Source organism: Oncorhynchus clarkii, chromosome 25, assembly GCF_045791955.1.
Source record: "Oncorhynchus clarkii lewisi isolate Uvic-CL-2024 chromosome 25, UVic_Ocla_1.0, whole genome shotgun sequence".
NCBI lineage: Eukaryota > Metazoa > Chordata > Actinopteri > Salmoniformes > Salmonidae > Oncorhynchus > Oncorhynchus clarkii.
Window position 1 is genome coordinate 26,143,990 of NC_092171.1, and position 25,084 is coordinate 26,169,073.

Genomic DNA, 25,084 nt, shown 5'->3' on the forward strand with positions numbered 1-25,084 from the left:
TCGAGCCCAGGGAGGAGCGAGGAGAGGGACGGAAGCTATACTGTTACACTGGCAATACTAAAGTGCCTATAAGAACATCTAATAGTCAAAGGTTAATGAAATACAAATGGTATAGAGGGAAATAGTCCTATAATTCCAATAATAACTACAACCTAAAACTTCTTACCTGGGAATTTTGAAGACTCATGTTAAAAGGAACCACCAGCTTTCATATGTTCTCATGTTCTGAGCAAGGAACTGAAACGTTAGCTTTCTTACATAGCATATATTGCACTTTTACTTTCTTCTCCAACACTTTGTTTTTGCATTATTTAAACATGTTTCATTATTTACTTGAGGCTAAATTAATTTTATTGATGTATTATATTAAGTTAAAATAAGTGTTCATTCAGTATTGTTGTAATTGTCATTATTACAAATAAATAAAATAAAAAATTGTCCGATTAATCGGTATCGGCTTTTTTGATCCTCCAATAATCGGTATCGGCGTTGAAAAATCATAATCAGTCGACCTCTAGTGGGGGGGTGCAGTGCTGTTGACCGGGGTAGGGGTAGCCAGGTGGAAAGCATGGCCAGCCATAGAAAAATGCTTATTGAAATTCTCAATTATAGTGGATTTATCGGTGGTGACAGTGTTTCCTATCTTCAGTGCAGTGGGCAGCTGGGAGGTGTTCTTATTCTCCATGGACTTTACAGTGATGGGGTGCGATAAATTTATATATGGTGTCGAGGGCACAGCTGGGGGGTGTATAACAAGCGGCAACGGTGAGAGACTTGTTTCTGGAAAGGTTGATTTTTAAAAGTAGAAGCTCGAATTGTTTGGGCACAGACCTGGATAACCAGGTGCACATGCCAACACTCCATCATTTACAAACAAAGCATGTGTGTTTAGTGAGTCTGCCAGATCAGAGGCAGTCGGGATAACCAGGGATGTTCTCTTGATAAGTGCCTGAATGGACCATGTTCCTGTTCTGCTAAGAATTCAAAATGTAAGTACTTTTGGGTAGCAAGGAAAATGAGTAAAGTAAATATTCTTTAGGAATGAAGTAAAAGTAGTCAAAAATATAAATATTAAAGTACAGATACTTAAGTAAAAATACATTCAAGTGCTAAAGTACTTTACGCCACTGCTTAGGATTCAGGAAGATCATTTTTTCAAAGCCTATTTTACTATTGCTTACTCTATACCTCTTCCTTTCTGAATATCTCCATCCCCTCTTCTCCATCCCCTCTTCTGTATGTTTTTTTTACAACACTCCTGATTTATTTACTTAGGCTATTCATAGCACTTGAAATAACAGAAGCTACATTATGTATTGTATATGGCATAAAAGTGATATGGTGTTAGATGGCTGTACCGTCACTTACATTATCTCTGTTTCCCAAGGGGTGCACTTTTAGTTTTTTGCCCGAGCAGTACACAGCTGATTTAAATAATGAACTCATCACACTGATTTAAAACAGCTGTGGTGCTAGGGAGAAAACGTGCACCACTTGGGGTCCCCGAACTAGGTCCTATCTGGTGCTGAGGTGACCCTGATGATGAGTAAATGCAGTTTCCTATATGTACAGTGGGTGGCAGGATATATATGGTCTGAGTTCCAGAGATCACAAAAATAAACTATAGCTGCTAGTAGCAATGAACAACAGGATGACATTAAGGACACAAATCAGTTGGATAACAAAGCAAGCACTCCTTTCCTACATGACAATCAGTGAAAGCATTACCATGTTAATCTCTCAATACCACAAGGATGATGCAAGTGAAGTTTAGTCTAGGTAATCATTCTTAAAACCATTACTTAATGTAATGAGTTTATCCTTCTATATAGATCAGCTGAATGTGCAAGCAGCAGGAATTCTGTTCTCATTTTCCCAAATAAAATATCCGGTGTAAATTTGCACAAATTTCTAAAAAGCTGTTTTTGCTTTGTCATTATGGGGAATGTAGAATGATTAGGGGACACACACAATTTAATCCATTTTAGAATAAGGCTGTACAGTAACAAAACGTGGAAAAAGTCAAGGGTTCTGAATACATGTTTTGCATTCATTTGCATGAGACAAACTCTACTTGATCAAGTTATTGCTCTAGTATCCACTGATGCCAATGACATCTATAGTGCTGCCATCTAAGGCTGCAGAGACTTTATATTCACACAGCTTCTAAGGACATATACATATGGTTTACATAACAAATTTCATGGCACCATGTCTGGAGTGAATCTGATGAATGGTTTATGAGAAGATGATTGCAGATGATTTTCTCCAGATGGGCCTATATCAGAGATCGGCAACTAGGGGTCATTCCTGCTCTACTAGATGGTCCTCATAAGGAAATCAATGACAGTCCATACACTTTCTGAAACTCTGAAAGCAATTAATTTCAACTGCACCTTCAAAACAATCCCCTTAGTACTATTCAGGTACTATGGCTAGAATGGCATGTACTTAGGGCACAGTGTGTTCAGTGTAACATCTTGGATAAGCATTTGTAGGTGGACTAGGGGAGAACTGCCCCTTCTCTTTGAAGCCATGGCAGTTCAAGGCCGACTGCGGTACTGCAGGCTTTGTTAGCCGAAAACAGTATCCCACATAAGTGAATGGAAAAATGTCTTTGTGATCTTTGTGTAAATAAATCACTTTTTTGAAGTCCATCATGATGCCAACAATTGCATCTAATACGCTCAATGTATGATCTTAAACCGATAATTGCTAATGGCAGCTTGCAGTACCCCGGTCGGCCTTCAACTTGAGTTAATCAATGAGGGAGAAGGCACTGAGCTAGTCTGCAAAGTCACTTCCTGGAGTAGCTCAAACTGCATGTTATGTCTCCATAGATGGGTTGGCTAACAATGTCATGAAAACTATGCGCACACATCCATTGGGGCAGAAGTCAGCCTGTTTTTGTGATTCTGGATGGCCAGATTGCTAGCAAGAATGACAAGAAACTACCATTTTGGAAATCGTAAGTGGCTCGTTTCAGGTTGTTATTGATACCATGTCTTGTTTTGAGGTGTTTTGACTGAATTCATGTCAATACTAATACAGCTCAAATTCACTAGCTAACCAACAACTGTAATTATGTATTTGAGAGACAAGTGGTCATTGTGCAAATGTATTTATGTTTTCAATAAACATTGGAGACAAAATATAGTTTGCATGTCAACAATCTAAACCAACCTCATCTGTTTTGCCCCATGGTTGCGCACATGCTGTTAAGAATGCAGAGCAGTGCTTTATTATAGACAGACTTCTCACCATCTTAGTTCCTGTTGTATCAATGTTTTGACCATGACAGTTTACAATCCAGGGTTACTCCAATCAGTTTAGTCACCTCAACTTGCTCAATTTCCACATTATTCATTACAAGAGTTAGTTGAGGTTTAGTGAATGATTTGTCCCAAATACAATGCCTTTAGTTTTTGAAATATTTAGGACTTATTCCTTGCCACCCATTCTGAAATTAACTGCAGGTCTTTGTTAAGTGTTGCTGTCATTTCATTCGCTGTGGTAGCTGACGTTTATAGTCATCCCATACATGGCCACACTGGCTGTCCTCAAAGCCAGTTGCATGTCATTAGTAAAGATTGAAAAAGTAAAAGGGCCTAGACAGCTGCCCTGGGAAATTCCTGATTTTACCTGGATTTTGTTGGATAGGCTTCCATTAAATACCTCTGTGTGTTTTGTTGGGACAGGTAACTCTATCCACAATATAACAAGGGGTGTAAAGCCAAAACACATTTTTCCAGCAACAGACTATGATCTATGTCAAAAGCAACACTGACATCTATCAAAACAGCCCCCACAATTTCTCTCAGCCAATCAGTCATTTGTATAAGTGCTGTGCTTGTTCCCTATAAGAGTGCTGAAAGTCTTGTCAATTTGTTTACTGTAAAATAGCATTGTACCTGGTCAAACACATTTTTTTTCAACCATTTACTAAGGGTTGGTAACAGGCTGATTGGTCAGCTATATGAGCCAGTAAAGGGGGCTTTATTATTCTTAGGTAGGGAAATAACTTTTGCTTCCCTCCAGGCCTTTCTTGTAGGCTTAAATTGAAGATGTGGCAATATCGTCCACTATTATCCTCAGCAATTTTCCATCCAAGTTGGCAGACCCCGGTGGCTTTTCACCTCTTCCACAGTTACTTTACGGAATTTAAAAAATCCAATGCTTGTTTCATAATTTGGTGTGTGTATGTTAAAAGAATACAATTATTTTTTCCCCCCCGATATGTAAACAAAGTTATTTTAATGATTTATCATATTTAGATAATCAAGCTTAAAAACTCAACATGTGTGTGGCTATTGAATGACTACAGCTCTTTGGTTACAAAGACCCAGGTTTCCTCAAAGTGGTTTTTTTGTTACCATGTGGGCAACATCATAAAATGAACTCCTCTTGTGAATCAAAATAATGGTCTGTGTCAGGCCTATTACTAGGTCAAATAGAAGAGCAAAGGAGAAATCCTAAACCACCACAAGGGGAATATGGCAACACTTCTACACTCCTCAGATGCAAGTGCACTGCACCGAAGATAGATTTCATTTGAAAAATGAAATCTTTGTCATCTTCCATGGTCAAGCAGACAACAGCAGTCCAATGTAATCAAGAGTGATTTTAAGTTCTTTCTAAATTCTAAATCAAAACATTAGTCAAGTCCTTCATTGTAAAAAACATCATCCAGTGTGCACATCGGAAAAATCGACAAAAAAATGGATCTGTAATTATACTGATATGCAAAAAATCTGATTTAGATTCTAATTGCAACTTCAACATGGTTTCACTATATACAGCTACGTACTGTACTGAAAAAGTGCTGTGTTTCATGTCAGTAATCGTTTAGTGTAAAAACTCCACCGTGAAATCTCGATAATACTGTTTGAGAGGGACACACACAAAGTCCTGTGATCCTTTCCTCAGGTTGCAGTCTCGCCTCCATTAACACTTTGAAAAAGGGCCATCTGCTAGCACCGCCCTTTTTGGAGCCAGAGGCCACAGTTGCTCCAACGCACTGAAGTTTGGCATGAGCATTGAGGAAACTTGGAGAATATTGGTACCTCGTGCCCCAAAGCAAATGTTTGAGTGGGGCTGAGGTTTGCACTTAGATAAGCCTGGAGTTGCGGAGGAACTGGATTAGAACTTTGTAAATGAAGCTGTATTGAGAGATGGTCTGCACCATCATCATACGCTGCTGCCGGAGCATGTTGAGAACGGTCGGGATGTCCAGCATCTGGAGGAAAGAGGTGGAAACAGGCCACAGACAGGGGTTTACAAAAGGAGTATGTTATTGGATTGGTTAATGAGCCTATTGATCTAAACTGTGGTGAGATGTGATCAATGCCTACCTACATTCCTGATGGAATAGACTAGGTTTCAATCCTGGCGACCTTATTCATTTTTAGGCCTTTTACATAGCCCAGTAATGTAATATACATGTAGACGTTGGTTAGGTGTTTACCTCGTTGTGTTCCAGACAGGCGATCATGACCTCAGAGAGGATGACCACCCCGGAGCGGCCCACTCCAGCACTACAGTGGACCAGCACAGGCAGGTTGGTGTTCTTTGGGTCGCTGGTGCTGTTGGTGTGTCTCCTCACTGACTGGATCTCCTCCAGGTACGCTGGGGAAAACATTGAAATAAGAGAATGATTGATTCTATTACCTGAACTAAATAAAAATAGGCTTTTACAACACAATCTCAATTTATCACTGAACACTCATTTAACTTTGACTGGAACTGCCTTCTTGACCTGCTCTCCCTTGGAATAGAGATTTCTTAAAGGGACTTCCTGGTTTGAATACACGTTACTCCAACTGATCCACTCACAGAGGAAGCCCTTGAAGTCCTCAGGGCAGCCGTGGTCGGGCCAGTCTGTGTACTGCAGGTGCCACACAGTGTGCTCCTGGCCCGTCAGCACGTGTTTTATCGTCAAGCCTGTGGTGGCGTAGCAGCCTGAGTCCATCCTGAAGCGTGTGGTGATCTTAAAGTGTCCATACGTCACTGTGTTGTGGCGGGAGCCGAGCCGTGGCCAGTAGCGGAAACTCTTTTCCCTGCCACCCTCCTGCAAAGGGGTTAGAGGCCAAAGGTTTGCCAGGGTCAAAGGGTAATGTTATTGCTTACAGGGCAGTAACCTAGATCTGAGGTCATACAATAACAGTAACACACCATGGACATACAGACATAATAAAGTCCAGTGTTACACACACACACACCTCTTCAGCTGTAACCATGGCAATGATGGCCACGCCCTGCTCCCACACCATTTGCCAGAAGTCCTGACAGGTGTTGGAGAGAGGGCCTTGGGAGGCGATGTACCTCCACTCGTCTCCGCCCACCATGATCTAGGAAACGCCAGAGGAGAGATGGTTATAAGTGACCTCAACCACTGTAAAAGCATTTACAGTGCCTTTAAAATGTATTCAAACCCCTTGACTGATTCCACATGTGTTACAGCCTGAATTCAAAATGGATAAAAAATGTAATCTCACCCATCTACACACAATTCCCCAAAATGACAAAGTAATACCATGTTTGTAAACATTTTAGCAAATGTATTGAAAATGAAATGCAGAAACATCTCATTCATTGCATGCCACTCATAATACGATATTAGCACGATACTTAGGTGCGGATACGTATTACACTGCTCACAATTCTATATGTATTGCAATTCAACACTGATTTTATTGGGATTTGATGTTCCAAACATATTGCTCACTATATATTTCTGCTGAAGAGTGAACCTGACATGTATGTTGATCAGTCATATAAATAACAGTGCTGAAAACACCCTGACTCACTAATTAAAATGCTTATCAAAGAGACAATGACTGCATAAAGTCCTAAGCCATCAGCAGTCATCTGGAATGAAGAACAAGCATTGAGGAGGCATTTCTGGGAAGTTAACCCTAACCTGGGAAACACTGCAATAGAGCAAAGACATTCATAAATGTATGGTGTATGTACAGGTAACTTCCGAAATAATGGAAACACAAGTAAATAAGGGATACAAAGTATATTGAAAGCAGGTGCTTCCATACTAGAGGTCCACCGATTAATTAGGGCCGATTTCAAGTTTTCATAACAATCGGAAATCGGTATTTTTGGACACCGTTTAAAAAAATAATAATTACACCTTTATTTCATCTTTATTTAACTAGGCAAGTCAGTTAAGAACACATTCTTATTTTCAATGACGGCCTAGGAATGGTGGGTTAACTGCCTTGTTCAGGGGCAGAACGACAGATTTTCACCTTGTCAGCTCGGGGGATCCAATCTTGCGACCTTACAGTTAACTAGTCCAACGCTCTAACCACCTGCCTCTCATTGCACTCCACGAGGAGACTGCCTGTTACGCGAATGCAGTAAGCCAAGGTAAGTTGCTAGCTAGCATTAAACTTATCTTATAAAAAACAATCAATCAATCAATCATAATCACTAGTTAACTACACATGGTTGATGATATTACTAGTTTATCTAGCGTGTCCTGCGTTGCCTATAATCGATGCGGTGCGTATCATTGCTCCAATGTGTACCTAACCATAAACATCAATGCCTTTTTTAAAATCAATACACAGAAGTATATATTTTTAAACCTGCATATTTAGCTAAAATAAATCCAGGTTAGCAGGCCATATTAACCAGGTGAAATTGTGTCACTTCTCTTGCGTTCATTGCACGCAGAGTCAGTGTATAGTTCTGTACCATCACTCATTCATATATCTTTATGTACACATTCTTTATCCCTTTATCCCTTTGTGCGTATAAGGTAGTAGTTTTGGAATTGTTAGGTTAGATTACTCGTTGGTTATTACTGCATTGTTGGAACTAGAAGTACAAGCATTTCGCTACACTCGCATTAACATCTGCTAACCATGTGTATGTGACAAATAAATTTGATTTGATATATGCAACAGTTAAGGCTGCCTAATTTGCCAGAATTTTACGTAATTATGACATAACATTGGTGGTTGTGCAATGTAACAGCAATATTTAGACTTATGGATGCCACCCGTACGGAACGGTTCCGTATTTCACTGAAAGAATAAACGTCTTGTTTTCGAGATGGTAGTTTCCGGATTCGACCATATTAATGACCAAAGGCTCATATTTCTGTGTGTTATTATGTTATAACTAAGTCTATGATTTGATAGAGCAGTCTGACTGAGTGATGGTAGGTAGCAGCAGGCTCGTAAGCATTCATTCAAACAGCACTTTCCTGCGTAGTTATTCCCCTTGCTCTACAAGGGCCGCGGCTTTTGTGGAGCGATGGGTAACGCTGCTTCGATGGTGGCTGTTGTCAATGTGTTCCTGGTTCGAGCCCAGGTAGGAGCGAGGAGAGGGATGGAAGCTATACTGTTACACTGGCAATACTAAAGTGCCTATAAGAACATCCAATAGTCAAAGGTTAATGAAATACAAATGGTATGGAGAGAAATAGTCCTATAATTCCGATAATAACTACAACCTAAAACTTCTTACCTGGGAATATTTAAGACTCATGTTAAAAGGAACCACCAGCTTTCATATGTTCTCATGTTCTGAGCAAGGAACTGAAACGTTAGCTTTCTTACATGGCACATATTGTACTTTTACTTTCTTCTCCAAAACTTTGTTTTTGTATTATTTAAACCAAATTGAACATGTTTCATTATTTATTTGAGGCTAAATTGATTTTAATGATGTATTATATTAAGTTAAAATAAGTGTTCATTCAGTATTGTTGTAATTGTCATTATTACAAATACATATTTTTTTTTTATCGTCCGATTAATCGGTATCGGCTTTTTTTGGTCCTCCAATAATCGGTATCAGCGTTGAAAAATCATAATCGGTCGACCTCTATTCCATACAGGTGTGGTTTCTGAGTTAAATAAACAATTAACATCCCATCATGCTTAGGGTCGTGTATAAAAATGCTGGGCAGGCCATTATTTTTACTACCATGGTGTTTCTAGCTATCACTGTCGGTTCACTGGGTTGGTTCGCACTATGGAGCCGAGCAAAGCCATACTACTCTGGACTAGTTACGCATCTACCATAAAATGCTGGAACCATGCAGGAAAAGACGGGGAGGCGGGGAGAAAATATCCAAGCCAGCATGGTCGGGTTCGGGTCGGCATGGTACTGTGAAAAGGGTATTAGTGTGTCCATTACCCTGATGTGCGAGGCGTTGATGTAGCCAGTGTTGTTCTCCTTGCTGGGCGCCAGCTCCACACGCGTGTCGTCGTAGGGCAGCACGTCCTGGAAGCGGTTCCTCTCGCCATTCTCGGGAAGCTTGGCGATGCTGCAGTCGCCTGCCGGACACCGCTTGGCCACCTGCTCGTACTCCTGGAACACCATGCCCTGCTCCATACGCTGCTGCAGCTCCTTACACTGAGAGAGAGACACACAGACAAGGGTTAATGACAGAGACCTGGAATTGTTCCGGTAGGTATAAAATGATTGAAATGCTACAGTGTTGTGAGTAACTCTGCAAGAAATAAAGTACATTTTCCTGACAGCTGTTAAGGTCCCCTACATTGCTGTTATTACAGTGCTATCACTCTGATTAGTACGCCTGCGAAGAAGTGTCACTGGAGATGGACCTGGCCTGGAGTGTGATGGCGACTATGTTTAGTGGTAATACGGTCAAGTAAACGTTGTTAAACTGGAACCTAGTCGTTGTGTCATTTTGAGTTAACAATAGCTGGAAACAGCGTAGTAGTATCTGAATTCTGATTGAACAAACAAATGGTGCACCAACTAACACATTCAGGAGTTTCAACTAAAACCGATATAAAAAAGTAGGACAATATTATCCTGGTAGAACTGTTCTATTTCATCACTACCATTCAACACCTTTTTTTGTTTTTTTTTGTTTTAAATAACATACTGTTTTGAGCTCCATTAACTAAGTCTTATGTTCTGCAATAGATGCAAGACAATAACATTTGGATAAAACATTACTCTGTCTGCCTGCTATTCTGTTTGGCAATCAAATCCAAAACTCTGCAAATGTAAAGCAGTATCAATGTCTAGATTCTACAGAAAACATTACAGTATCCACCCCTAGAGCAAACCTTCTCTATAATACTGTTCATGTAAAATACCACAGGGCCTCTGAGCATAGGTGGTTACAAAACCAGTCTCTCTAGCTGCAAACCAAATCACACAAGAAATGTTGAAGAGGTTCCTCCTAAAACGAAGCATAAAATAAACCCCATTTAGCAAACAGTGTTAAAGGGACAACACCAGTCTAGAACAATGCCAGTGCCTACCCTCTCGTCGTTGGAGGTCTCAGGCTTCTCCTTGCCCCCTTGGTGCAGTGGCAACCTGGACAGGGTCAGGCCGTTGAGGGCTGCCACCTTCAGAGGACCCATCTTCTTCAGCTCAATCCGCTTCTTCATGCTCTGGTGTTACAGAGGACAGAGAGAGAGTGAGTGAAGTTGACAGTGTCAGAGAGGGAGATGAGGGGGAAGGACAGAAACGACATAGCCTGGTTATGCCTTTCTGTGGAATGCTACCGGACCAGCTATTGCGGTCGCCAGCCACATTCCTGTCACATGTTAAGTCACCTGACCAACAGAGAGTGTTTGATATTGGTCGAAATGGCCTTTGGGACATTCCACTACGTGTTGTGTGACATTGTGGTGTAAATGAGAAGATCATTCAAAATGTCAGACATCTTAGCTATGAGGAAAAAAATATCTTAACTGACAAAGAAATTAAGAAGTCTCCATGACATGAAGATTGAGTAACAGCTGTTCCTTGAACTACGAAATACACACTGACACCTCTAGTCAAATATTGTGATTAAATGTACTTTAAAAAAACTACACTACACAGCGAGTGAGGCAGCGGAAACTGGAGCTACTATGGCGGAAGAGAAGGGGCAAGTCTCACGGCAGGAGGCAGGCCATCGATGGGTTTCTTCCCAGCAGGAACGTCTGACACGGGCCTCTTCTTGATGAAGTCCTTCTTGGCCTTCTGTTTGTTCTGCCCACTGATGTCACCATCAGACACAGAGGGAACCATCCTGACAGGCTGCCCATGCGCCAACAGGTACACCGGCTCCGCCTCCTGGATCAGTGCGTGCATCTGATAGGCCGGGAGGCCAGACAAGACAGGGTCAAGGGGGGAGCCAATGGGATATGCGGGCGGGGGCTCCAGGGGAATCTGGCCCAGATTGGTTAGAAGCTGCTGCGGGTCAAACCCAGACAATAGTGCATCGTGGGATTGGGGGGTGTGGTGTCCGCTCTCATCCTCAAACTCCTCCTCCTCACTGCTGTGCACCAACATGGTGGCGTCCGACAGGGACTTCTTGTGGCCGTAGCGCACGTGCTCCTTCCCCTCTCCCCCGTCCTCTGACTTGGTCCGCTCCAGGAATACTTTGAGCTGGGAGCTTGAGGAGGGTCCATGCGGGGCCAGAAGGGGGGTGTCATTGACCCTCATGCCCTCCAGGCTGTAAGCCAGGCTGCCGATCTCAATGGAGTTGCGTTTCTGTGCGTTTTGTTGGTGGGGGTGGTGTTGTGGGGGTCCAGCCATGAACAGGGGTTCAGATACCTCCTGCAGGGAGTGGGCTACAGGCAGGCTATCCTCCTGGAAGGTCTGGACAGAGTGGTGCACGCATGGTGATCAAGTCCGGGTTGCTGTTGCTTACGTACAGGTGGTGAGACAGGGCTGGCATGCTGTTAGCGGGCCACGTGTGGGCACCGTATGAGTAGGGGGGTGGAGGGCGGTATACCTGGGTCCTCATGATGTTGGCCGCAGGGTACTCTTGCGCCTGCTACAGCCGGACGTTGGTCAACTCGGGCACACTGACCGCCCGCGCCACCGGCCTCCTCTCCGTGGGGTAGGAGTATGGGGAGGGGATGTGGAAGCTGGAATTGAGGTGGAAAGGGTAGTGGTGGTGCGTTCCACCTCCACCATGCTCTCCTCTGATCTCAGGCTGGCTGTAGACCAGGGGGTCGGGCCTGCTGTAGGCGTACGAGTTCCCAATGTTCAGGTTCCTCATGGAGAGGCTCTGGCGGTGCTCGTGGGCGTGCACCATCCCTCCTCCCTGGTTCTTCTGCCTCATGACTGTATTGTAGTCCGGGGTGGCGCAGTAGGAGGGGGGGATGAGAGCGCTGTGGCGGTGCGAGGGCACGTAGTCAGGTCGGGTGATGTCACTTCCTGTGATGGAGGGGTTGGAGGACATGGGCGAGGGCTGCATGTAGTGCTGGGGGTTGGTGAGGGAGCTGGTGCTGTAGGCGCTGTACACGCTGCCGTTACGCAGCTGCCCGTTCACAACGCCACTGTTACCGTACTCGAGTGGTGAGCGGTCCGGTCTGGGAGTGGTAGTAGCAGCCGTGCTGACTGTTCATGTACAGGTTGTCAGAGATAGGAGAGAGATAAGACAAAAGGTCATGTTAGAACTATAGTATTAGGACTAGAGGTCGACCGATTATGATTTATGATTATGAACGTCGATACCGATACCAATTATTGGAGGACCAAAAAAGACGATAAAAAAGCAGATAATAATGACAATTACAACAATACTGAATGAACACTTATTTGGACTTAATATAATACATCAATAAAATCAATTTAGCCTCAAGTAAATAATGAAACATGTTCAATTTGGTTTAAATAATGCAAAAACAAAGTGTTGGAGAAGAAAGTAAAAGTGCAACATGTTCCATGTAAAATATGTGCCATGTAAGAAAGCTAACGTTTCAGTTCCTTGTTCAGAACATGAAAACATATGAAAGCTGGTGGTTCCTTTTAACATGAGTCTTCAATATTCCCAGGTAAGAAGTTTTAGGTTGTAGTTATTATAGGAATTATAGAACTATTTCCCTCTATACCATTTGTATTTCATTAACCTTTGACTATTGGATGTTCTTATAGGCACTTTAGTATTGCCAGTGAAACAGTATAGCTTCCGTCCCTCTAGTTAGCGCGCGCTAACTAGCTAGCCATTTCACTTCGGTTACACCAGCCTCATCTCGGGAGTTGATAGGCTTGAAGTCATAAACAGCTCAATGCTTGACACACAACGAAGAGCTGCTGTCAAAACGCACGAAAGTGCTGTTTGAATGAATGTTTACGCGCCTGCTTCTGCCTACCACCGCTCAGTCAGATACTTGTATGCTCATTCAGATTATATGCAACGCAGGACACGCAAGATAATATCTAGTAATATCATCATCCATGTGTAGTTAACTAGTGATTATGATTGATTGTTTTTTATAAGATAAGTTTAATGCTAGCTAGCAACTTACCTTGGCTTACTGCATTTGGTTAACAGGCAGTCTCTCTCTGACAAGGTGAAAATCTGTCGTTCTACCCCTGAACAAGGCAGTTAACCCACCGTTCCTAGGCCGTCATTGAAAATAATAATGTGTTCTTAACTGACTTGCCTAGTTAAATAAAGGTATAAAAAATATTTTTTAAAATTTTAATTAAATAAAACATTCGGCAAATCGGCGCCCAAAAATACTGATTTCCGATTGTTATGAAAACTTGAAGTCGGCCCTAATTAATCGGCCATTCCGATTAATAGGTCGACCTGTAATTAGGACGGACATACCCATTCAAATAATACAGCAATCAAAGCATTGTTGCATGACTAAGCTCAAATAAAGATTCAATTTGGGTGAAACACCAGTGATCTTGGTTCTATTTTGGTTTCATCTGACCATATGACATTCTCCCAGTCTTCTTCTGGATCATCCAAATGCTCTCTAGCAAACTTCAGACGGGCCTGGACATGTACTGGCTTAAGCAGGGGGACACGTCTGGCACTGCAGGATTTGAGTCCCTGGCGGCGTAGTGTGTTACTGATGGTAGGCTTTGTTACTTTGGTCCCAGCTCTCTGCAGGTCATTCACTAGGTCCCCCCGTGTGGTTCTGGGATTTTTGCTCACCGTTCTTGTGATCATTTTAGACCCCACGGGGTGAGATCTTGCGTGGAGCCCCAGATCGAGAGAGATTATCAGTGGTCTTGTATGTCTTCCATTTCCTAATAATTGCTCCCACAGTTGATTTCTTCAAACCAAGCTGCTTACTTACCTATTGCAGATTCAGTCTTCCCAGCCTGGTGCAGGTCTACAATTTTGTTTCTGGTGTCTTTTGACAGCTCTTTGGTCTTGGCCATAGTGGAGTTTGGAGTGTGACTGTTTGAGGTTGGGGACAGGTGTCTTTCATACTGATAACAAGTTCAAACAGGTGCCATTAATACAGGTAACGAGTGGAGGACAGAGGAGCCTCTTAAATAAGAAGTTGCAGGTCTGTGAGAGCCAGAAATCTTGCTTGTTTGTAGGTGACCAAATACTTATTTTCCACCATAATTTGCAAATAAATTCATTAAAAATCCTACAATGTGATTTTCTGGATTTTTTCCCCTCATTTTGTCTGTCATAGTTGAAGTGTACCTATGATTAACATTACAGGCCTCTCTCATCTTTTGTGGGAGAACTTGCACAATTGGTGGCTGACTAAATACTTTTTTGCCCCACTGTACATCATCTTTCCTCGCCTAAACACAAAATGTTTCAAAAGTGGTGAGGAGATTATTGGTGCACGTCATTTAAATGTAGCTAGGGTGTTTTGGAGGCTCTGGATGGTTTTTAATGGAGGGTGATGGCTCTCTGAGGAGACCTGTACTGTAGGCGGGTGGCTGCGGACAGCGTTGTTACAAGGCAGAAAAGGAAAGAGAGGAATGGAGAGAGTGAGAATGGACTCCTGGGAGCCCTCAGAAGGCGAATGGGGGTCAGACTCCTTTCTGGAGAGAAGAGGGGACAGGAATGAGGAGAGCACACACACGCAAAGAGAGTTCCACATACACAGGAACTGGGCTAGACTCATTAAGAGAGAGACACACTTACAGGCTGCTCTTGTTAATCTTGTAAAACTTGTGCCTGGCCAGACACATCCGGCACACGTATTTGGAGGTTTCCATGTCTTCCTGTAGAGGGGAAAGAAAGCATTTACAATTTCAGACATTCAGTACACTGGGCAGGTGGTGGTCCACTACTTATTCACCAACCCAAATACAACTTCTATGAATATTTTGAAGATAAATACACAACGCAGAGACAGAGTACACAAGGTCATGTGGACGAGGATTCAATAGAATTAACGATCAATGGAAATAGTGTTTTTTCTGTAATAGGGAATTATTTATCAATGGGTCAGAGACATGGGAGGAATTTGTCTATATATTGAGTCTGAAATAGGATACTTGTTATTTGACCATTGGCCCAGTTGTACTGCAAGGACTTCTAAATTGGTCAACCACAGGCTAGGGCTGGGTTATAAACTACCTCCTGTCCCTTTGTTCTGGAGAGATAATCACAGGAGAGAATCACTAGAGAGCATCACTGAGGACAGGGGAGAATGACCATCTACCTCCCAGCATAACATCTATGATCTGTCCTTCTCAAATGAATTGATTTTCCTCCCCCTGATTTGCTTTGGGGTCTGTGTTAATAAAGAATAACATCAAACTGCTAACAAACTGCATGGGGCTTTAGCCAGCGGTTGTTGACCCTATAGGCATGGGACTTAGTTACCACCATACAAGCACACATACATGCGTGTTTACCTTGAAAAGTCAATACACATTCCCACAGCATGCACTGTGTGATTAAATGACCATGTGTTTAATGGGAAGAGGATCATTGCAGTGTGTGGTGGTGGTGGTTTGAGACTCACGGTCTGGAACTGCACGCTCTCCTCTTTGTTGGCCAGCTCCAGGGCAAAGAAGGACTTATTGTGAGTCATGTTGTTAATTTCATTCCACCTACACAGCCAATTAAAATAGAGAGGGGCGAGAGCATGAGGCAGTGGCATGGCAGTGGTCACATTTAGAACTGGACTGTGGGAGGGTAGTGACGTAAATAGAAACCATATCTGATTCAATAGTAAGAGAAGTGTCTACATTCAACACTGCTAGTAGCATTTAGACTAGGATATTCTACACAAAATGAGACTTCCTCTTGGTAAAATTCAAGATTTCAGTTATTATATAGATTAGTCTTTCCCAACTCAATTACCCCAACAGCAAACATGATTCAAATTGTGAACTAATAATCAACCCCCAATGAGTTGAATCAGGTGAGTTTCAGGGCCTACAACAAAAACATGTGTTGTTGGGGGTACAGGAATTGGGAAACACTGATAGAATGTCAGGAGGTTTTCCTGATCATGTGACCTGAGGCCTAGTTTCTCCTTGCCAGGTCACATGGTCAGGAACCCCGCTGGCCCTATTTATTGAACATCACATCTGAAAATTGCAAGAGACCACGCCATCTAAGAATAGTAGCTAGCTAGCTGTGGACTGAACCAGACTCAATATGCAGAGTCATTGCTACAGGCTTCAGACACACAAATACCAGACATGATTCATTCAGACAGCTCATATTTAGAGGCAGATCATACTGCAGGACTGGGGTATTAGCAACAAACATTTTTATTATGCATAAAAATAAACAATTCTGTACAGCTTTACTTGAATACAAGGGGTGGCCTTCCGTTTTTGTGCTTGACAAAGATGCCGTCCAGGCAGGCCCCAAGAAGGATATCAGTGCCTTGGCTGTCCTGTGGGAATGGAAATAGAAAAGAAGATTCAATTGAAGACCTATAGCTAATGAAAAATGGGGACCTCACAGAGCCCTGTTTGTTCTGTGTGTGCTGGGTGATCTACATGCATCCTTTTATGAATATATCCCAGAATATCAGCACCAGAATCTGCTGATGTTTTAACTGAAAAATAATTTGTTCCTTGATCCAGTTCAAATAGAGGTATTGACAGAAAATCATTAGAACTGGGGATCAATGACGACGACGAGACAGGTCTCTGAACTCCTCCTTATAGGCTATGGCAGTGAGACCTCTCCCTCAACATCAGCAAGACAAAAGGAGCTGATCGTGGACTACAGGAAACAGAGGGCCGAGCATGCCCCCATTCACGTCGAGCAGGTCGAGATCTTCAAGTTCCTTGGTGTCCACATCACTAAGGACCTATCATGGTCCACATCACTGGGGCCGAGCTTCCTGCCATCCAGGACTTCTATACGAGGCACTGTCAGAAGAAGGCCCTAAAAATTATCAAAGACTGCAGCCACCCAAGTCATAGACTGTTCTCTCTGCTACTGCATGGCAAACGGTACCGGCACGCCTGGGACCAAGTCTGGGACGCAAAGGCTCCTGAAAAACTTCTATCCCTACGCCATAACTGCTGAACAGTTAATCAAGTAGCTACCCAGACCATTTGCATTGACCCCACTTTTTATTTTTGCACTGACTCTATGCACATTACCCACACACACTACACTGGCACTCCAACACACACTACAAAAGCTCACACACATAAATATTGATGCCACACACACACACTTTCACATATACTGCTGCTACTCTGTTGATTGTCTTCGTCTATAGGCTGGGCTCCCGAGTGACGCAGCGGTCTAAGGCACTGCATCTCAATTGCTTGAGGCGTCACTACAGACACCCTGGTTCGAATCCAGGCTGGATCACAACCGGCCGTGATTGGGAGTAAATGGTAAATAAGAATTTGTTCTTAACTGACTTGCCTAGTTAAAAAAATAAAAAAATAAATACATAATATTATCTATCCTGATTGCCCAGTTACTTTTACCCCTACCTACATATACAGTACCAGTCAAAAGTTTTTCTTTATTTTTACTATTTTCTACATTGTAGAATAATTGTGAAGACATCAAAACTATGAAATAACACATATGGAATCATGTAGTAACCAAATAAGTGTTATAAAATATATTTGAGATTTGAGATTCTTCAATGTACCCACCCATTGCCTTAATGGCAGCTTTGTTCATGTAACGGATGTGAAACGGCTAGCTTAGTTAGCAGTGCGCGCTAAATAGCGTTTCAATCGGTGACGTCACTTGCTCTGAGACCTTGAAGTAGTAGTTCCCCTTGCTCTGCAAGGGCCGCGGCTTTTGTGGAGCAATGGGTAACGATGCTTCGAGGGTGACTGTTGTTGATGTGTGCAGAGGGTCCCTGGTTCGCGCCCGGGTATGGGCGAGGGGACGGTCTAAAGTTATACTGTTACATTCACTCTTGGCATTCTCTCAACCAGCTTCATGAGAAATGCTTTTCAACAGTGTTGAAGGAGTTCCCACATATGCTGAGCACTTGTTGTCTGCTTTTCTTCACTCTGTGGTCCAACTCAATCCAAATCATCTCAATTGGGTTAAGGTCAGGTACTTGTGGAAGCCAGGTCATCTGATGCAGCACTCAATCACTCTCCCTCTTGGTCAAATAGCCCTTACACAGTCTGGAGGTGTGTTTTGGGTAATTGTACCTTTGAAAAACAAATGATAGTCCCACTAAGCGCAAACCAGATGGAATGGCGTATCGCTGCAGAATGCTGTGGTAGCCATGTTGGTTGTGTGCCTTGAATTCTAAATAAATCACTGACAGTGTCAACAGCAAAGTACCCCCAAACCTCCATGTTTCCGTTCACCTACTCTACATGACGGTTGGAACCAAAAATCTCAGATTTGGATTCATCAGACCAAATGACAGATTTCCACCTGTCTAATGCCCATCGCTTGTGTTTCTTGGCCCAAGCAAGTCTATTCTTATTGGTGTCCTTTAGTAGTGGTTTATTTGCAGCAATTCGACCATGAAGGCCTGATTCACGCAGTCTCATCTGAACAGTTGATGTTGAGATGTGTCTGTTACTCGCATTTATTTGGGCTGAAATCTGAGGTGCCGTTAACTCTAATGAACTTGTCCTTTGTTCTTGCCATAATATGGACTTGGTCTTTTAGCAAATAGGGCTATCTTCTGTATACCACCCCTACCTTGTCACAACACAACTTTTTGTCTCAAACGCATTAAGGAAAGAAATTCCACAAATGTACTTTTAAAACATAGCACACCTGTTAATTGAAATGCATTCCAGGTGACTACCTCATGAAGCTGGTTGAGAGAATGCCAAGAGTGTGCAACGCTGTCATCAGGGCAAAGGGTGGCTACTTTGAAGAACCTGAAATATAAAATACATTTTGATTTAACACTTTTGGTTACATGATTCCATGTGTTATTTCAGAGTTTTGATGTCTTTACTATTATTCTGCAATGTAGAAAATAGTACAAATGTGTTATTTCAGAGTTTTGATGTCTTCACTATTATTCTGCAATGTAGAAAATAATATAAATAAAGAAAAACCCTGGAATGAGTAGGTGTCCAAACTTTTGACTGGTTCTGTACATAATACCTCAATTACCTCGTACCCCTGCACATTGACTTGGTAATGGTACTCCTTGCCTCGTTATCGTATTTTATTGTGTTACAATTTCCTTTTTTATTTAGCCAATTTTTAATTATTTTTAACTCTGCATTGTTGGGAAAGGGCTCGTAAGTAAGCATTTCACGGTAAAGTCTACACCTGCTGTATTCGGCGCATATGACAAATTGTATTTGATATAGCAATGGAGTAGTGCAGTGAGGCTTTGGGGGAGCAGTTACTGTAGTTTGGTGTAGTTGTTCACCTTAGCTGGGGTACTCTCCTGGCCATAGCCCTCCATCTTCTCCACCTCCTGCATGTACAACACCTCAGCCTCTCGGGCAGGCAACCCCCTGAGAGAAACACACATATGGCAATAGAAGTTAACATAAACCATATACATTTCCAACGCAGGCAGACACGGAGATACCAGCATCCATTAACCAGCACAAACAGAGAGTACAAAGACACATCTTGGTCATATTCTGAAACAGAATTGATGGCATATTCACACCTTTCATCTCAGCAAACTGAACCGGTGTCAGTCTAGTTCAACAACCAGCATGATCAGCTGCTGCTATGTTCTATCCCCCATCACCTCCATCTTCAGTTCATCTGTCTCACTGCACCTCGTTTGACACACAATGCAGTGAAACCATTTCATACAGACCAACATCAAGGCAAGTGTCAACTCCTCACCTCTCACCTTCAGAACCCACTGACACCTACCTCCCCTGTAGCCAGGGCCAAGGTATGAATCTAAACAGCTCTTTCCAGCTATCCATCTATCCAGACAGCCCATATGGGGGATGAGCAGAAGGCTGGAAACCTGCAGGTTGGGATGGAGGGATGAAGGGATAGGGAGGGATGAAAACCAGCTGGCCTTGGACTGGAGGAGTGAGCAGGCTTAGTGCCAGGCCAGCCCCAGCTCGGGCCTTTTCATCTATCTACCTGACTGTAAATAACAGCCGAGGAACCCTGGCGGGCCTGCTAATTGGGGACAGATAAGATAGATGCACCATGGACTGCCCAATGCATGTATGGAACCTGGAATCAATTAAAGGCACTGTGTATGTCAGCCTCAGGAGATATGAAGGGGGGGGGGTTCTGTGGAGAATGAAAGGCATGTCTTCTTTTCCACAGATGGAAAAAAAAAAATCAGGCGGATGAACATCTGAAGGTTTCTCACCTGTAGTTCTGGTAAAGCAGAGCCACCCTCTGAGTGGCCTCTTCCAGTACTCTCTCATCCTGGATCCATCCCTGTAAAGAGATGGGGAAACACAGATTACATTGTGCATTCATGAACATATGACATATACAATAAGTAAAACTTCTTACGATAGGAAACAGCACAAACTTCTGAAGAAACTCCTGCGAATCATAACGATTGAAGTCTCCAAAGTCAGCTGAAACACACAAAATAATCAAATACAAACCACACTTTTTGTAGACTGGATGAATACATGTAAATAACATTACAGTAATGCTTTTCCTAGAAGTGAAAACCTGACTTAAAAAACAGATAGCTTTTCTTTAAATAGGTCAAAGTCCGTAATGTGTCTATTTCTGCAATTAGTGCAAGGCAGACTGAAAGCGTGCATGGATTTTCAGAATGGCGTGATGCTTTTTCAGCGGTTTCAGTATACAATGACAAAGCAGGCTAATTGCTTTAGCATCTAAAACCGGAGTGGTCCAATGTTACCAGCAATCTCAGTCTGCCCACCAGCTATGTTCACAACTATGTTGAGTATGCCAGGCATTAGTCATGCTAGCTAAACAGCTACGGCCCTGCCAACCAGGCCCCCCACCAGCCCTAATCTCAGCAGCTAGGTAAAAATAATTCATATTCCAAGCAAAAACCAAAAGCAAACTGAGCAGAGCATTTTTAAGTCAGAAAATTCTTTGTAGGTTTCGCAAAACGTTCAGTATTACTGGGATGATATTTTGCTCTAGCTTGCTATGCCAGTTGGGCAGCAGAAGTTTGAACCTGGGTTGCACTAGTAAGTGATCTCAGTTGCTGTGCTATGTTAACACCCAGGCCAGTAACTTGCACTGCCTGATTTAACTTTGCCAGCATCTCAGAATCAACCTCTTCACTGTTGACGTTGAGACTGGTGTTTTGTGGGTACTATTTAATGAAGCTGCCAGTTGAGGTCTTGTGAGGCATCTGTTTCTCAAACTAGACACTCTAATGTACTTGTCCTCTTGCTCAGTTGTGCACCGGGGCCTCCCACTCTTTCTATTCTGGTTAGAGCCAGTTTGCGCTGTTCTGTGAAGAGGTTAGTACACAGCGTTGTACGAGATCTTCAGTTTCTTGGCAATTGCTCGCATGGAATAGCCTTCATTTCTCAGAACAAGAACAGACTGATGAGTTTCAGAAAAGTTGTTTCTGGCCATTTTCAGCCTGTAATCGAACCCACAAATGCTGATACTCCAGATACTCAACTAGTCTAAAGGACAGTTTTATTGCTTCTTTAAATCAGCACAACAGTTTTCAGCTGTGCTAACACAATTGCAAAAAGGTTTTCTAATGATCAATTTAGCCTTTTAAAGTGCTAAATTTTGATTAGCTAACTCAACCTGCCATTGGAACACAGGAGTGATGGTTGCTGATAATGGGCCTCTTGTTGCCTATGTAGATATTCCATTAAAAAAAATAAAGTCTGCCGTTTATAGCTACAATAGTAATTTACAGCATTAACAATGTCTGCACTGAATTTATGATCAATTTGATGTTATTTTAAATGGACAAAAAAATGCTCTTTCAAAAACAAGGAAATGTCTAAGTGACCCCAAACTTTTCAACGGTATGTGTATATTATTATTTAAAAAAGGGATTTATGGACGACAAGGTTATCCTCTAGTCTAGGCTTCACAGTTTGGACAAAATCCAAATGAATGGAGAAGCCATCTGAGTCAGATTCTGATGCATACTGAATCACAGCATGGATGTGTCCACTGTGTGTCCCTAGCAGAGGTGTGTCCACTTGACCTGTGCATGTATCACCTGTGCATGATACAGTGTATCACCACTACTAGACCCACGTGACCGAATAATGACTCGGTCCATGTGGAATGCTTTTGGCTGAAACTTATTATTGTTTCCATACCCATACCCCTATACATTCTAGGTTTCTGATAGTCCTGTCATTATAAATCAATCAGGTATGTTGCAGAACAGCTCATTGGCCATGATAGCCTAACTTAAGCCTGAAAGGCCACCCACTTGAGATGAGTAATCACAAACACAAAGGACAACAATCAGTGTTTCAGTTGTTTTGCTTGAGCATACCTCTCTTAACTCCAGTCTCTGTGCAACTGCCTCCAAACATTCCTGGCCGGTGCTCTCCACAGAAAGCGTAAACTCAACAAATTCACTATTGAGTAGCTGAATGCGAGTGACCAGACAGCTCTCTTGAGACTGTATACCTTCAAGATCTTTTGAGTTTTAAGCCAAATGGCAAGGGCATGTTTCAAACTTTGATGCAGAAATATGGCCATCCATACGTTGGATACATGTATCCATGCGAAAAGAGAGAGACAAATTGTTATTAATGTTATTAAAGAATAAATTATTCATAACTAACACACCTTTTCCAGCTAATTCCAGATGCCATTTTCCAGACAAACACAGCCTAACTTATGATAAATGTGAAATCCCAATATAAGCTAAATAGTATTACATGTTATGCTGAATCACCAACTTTGGATCTGGAAAGGTACAGGGTGTGCAGGCTTTTAGTGATCAACATTGATACATTGATTCAGTTGTGTAGTGTGCTTGGCTGGAAGAAAAGCCTGCAATCCCTGACCACCAGTGCCAATTGGAAGACGTAACCAAATCAAATGTTATTAGTCACATGCGCCGAATACAACATGTGTACCTTACAGTGAAAAGCTTACTTATGAGCCCCTAACCAACAACGTAGTTTAAAAAAATACAGATAAGAATAAGATATAAAAGTAACAAGTATTTAAAGAGCAGCAGTGAAAGAACAATAGCGAGACTATATACAGGGGGGTACCGATACAGTGTCAATGCACCGGTTATTTGAGGTAGTATGTACATGTAGGTAGAGTTATTAAAGTAACTATACATAGATGATAACAGAAAGTAGCAGTGGAGTAAAGACGGGGGGGATCAATGCAAATAGTCTGGATAGCCATTTGACTAGATGTTCAGGAGTCTTATGGCTTGGGGGTAGAAGCTGAATAGAAGCCTGCCACATCCGACGAGCGTCAGAGCCGGTGTAGTACGATTCGATCTTAGTTCTGTATTGATGCTTTGCCTGTAATGGTTCGTCGGAGGGCATAGCGGGATTTCTTATACATTTCTGGGTTAGAGTCCCGCTCCTTGAAAGCGGCAGCTCTAACCTTTAGCTCAGTGCGGCAGCTGCCTGTAAACCATGAGTTTCTGGTTGGGGTATGCATGTACGGTCCCTTCACATTAAACATATGCCCTTTAAAGAACACAGTTTATTTGTAATCTCGGTTACCCAGAAGTAAAAGTCTCGCAAAATTGAATCTGTCCTCGAGATAATAGTTTATTGGTAGTGTTAATCCATTTAGCTAGCTAGCTAGACAGGGAGCATCTGATGTATTGGTACAAGTCAGTCAGTGATTTCAGAATGTGCTGCGATAACTCTGTACCTTTTTGATGGCAATGGTTCTCCATCCAAAAGTTATCAGGACACGTTCATTACACTGGAATAACAGATCAACATTGATTTTTGACAATGCAGTGAGCTCCAGATTTAGCTTGTTACAAAGAGATCAACGACTTTTGCTAATACCCAACATTCTATTACAACGTTTAATACAGGTTAGATGGTAGAGACGGACAGTCTATCATATCTTATTTGACGTTAGCTAGGTAGATGACGTTAACTATAGCTAAATTAGCACGTTGGCTAGCTCATTGACCCTATCAACGTTAGCCAACAAGCTGAAGCAACACGTTACCAATACTGTTATAAATCAGAGAAGCTTCCAAAACAACCGAAACGTATGGCTACGTAACGTTATCTAGTTAGCTGGCTAGCTACAAACTAGTAAGTACACTAGCTAATTAGCAAGCAGACTGAGCATTGCTAACGTGAACGTCGTCGGCGTCAAAACGGTCTCTTCTCTCCAGGCGTCACCTAACAAAATCCCTGTAAATAACTAGCTAGTTGATATTAGCACGGTTACCTTATTGATGTCCGCCAAAACCAAATGAGTCCATTTGTAAATCGTGCATATCCAAAGCGGCTATCAGTGATAATATGTGATACATATGTCCAATATAAAATAAAGTGTAGTTTGTTTCAAGTTTAACCTGCATCATGCCAAAACGCTTCACTTCCTGCCGAAAGAGCATCAAGTGTATGAATCTCTATCTACATCTGCTGATCTACGTTGATTTAAATGCACAAACAAAACTACGAACAATAAAATAATTCAGGTCCACTAGCTATGGTTTAATCGGCTGTATTCCTTATAGAAGTTTGAGTAGTTCCTCAACAATAGCGTAATACACGGCAGATTGAGGCCATGACATCATACAGCCGGAATGCCAAGTACAAAAATGGGACAGCTGCCTCCATGCTTGATTTACCTTATTCAGCACCATCACTGCAAATCTATAGTTCTGCTCATATTGCACTCATTTGTGAACTGTCAGTTTAATTACTTCATGCCAGGTTGCTGTAAAATATGAATATACGGTCTAGTTCCTTCTCATCATTGTGTAACAATAATCCAAATATATATTGGTCAATACTTTGTACTGGAAATACACATGGCAATAGTGCCCAGAACAGGAATAGGCAAAAAGTATGAGATATACCTATC

The 25,084-nt window shown here is 42.3% G+C and overlaps 1 pseudogene; it reads right to left on the reverse strand.

Moving 5' to 3' along the window:
• Positions 1-1,959: 1,959 nt before the first annotated feature.
• On the reverse strand, positions 1,960-21,012 carry LOC139383605 (tyrosine-protein phosphatase non-receptor type 21-like; annotated as a pseudogene).
• Positions 21,013-25,084: the final 4,072 nt, after the last annotated feature.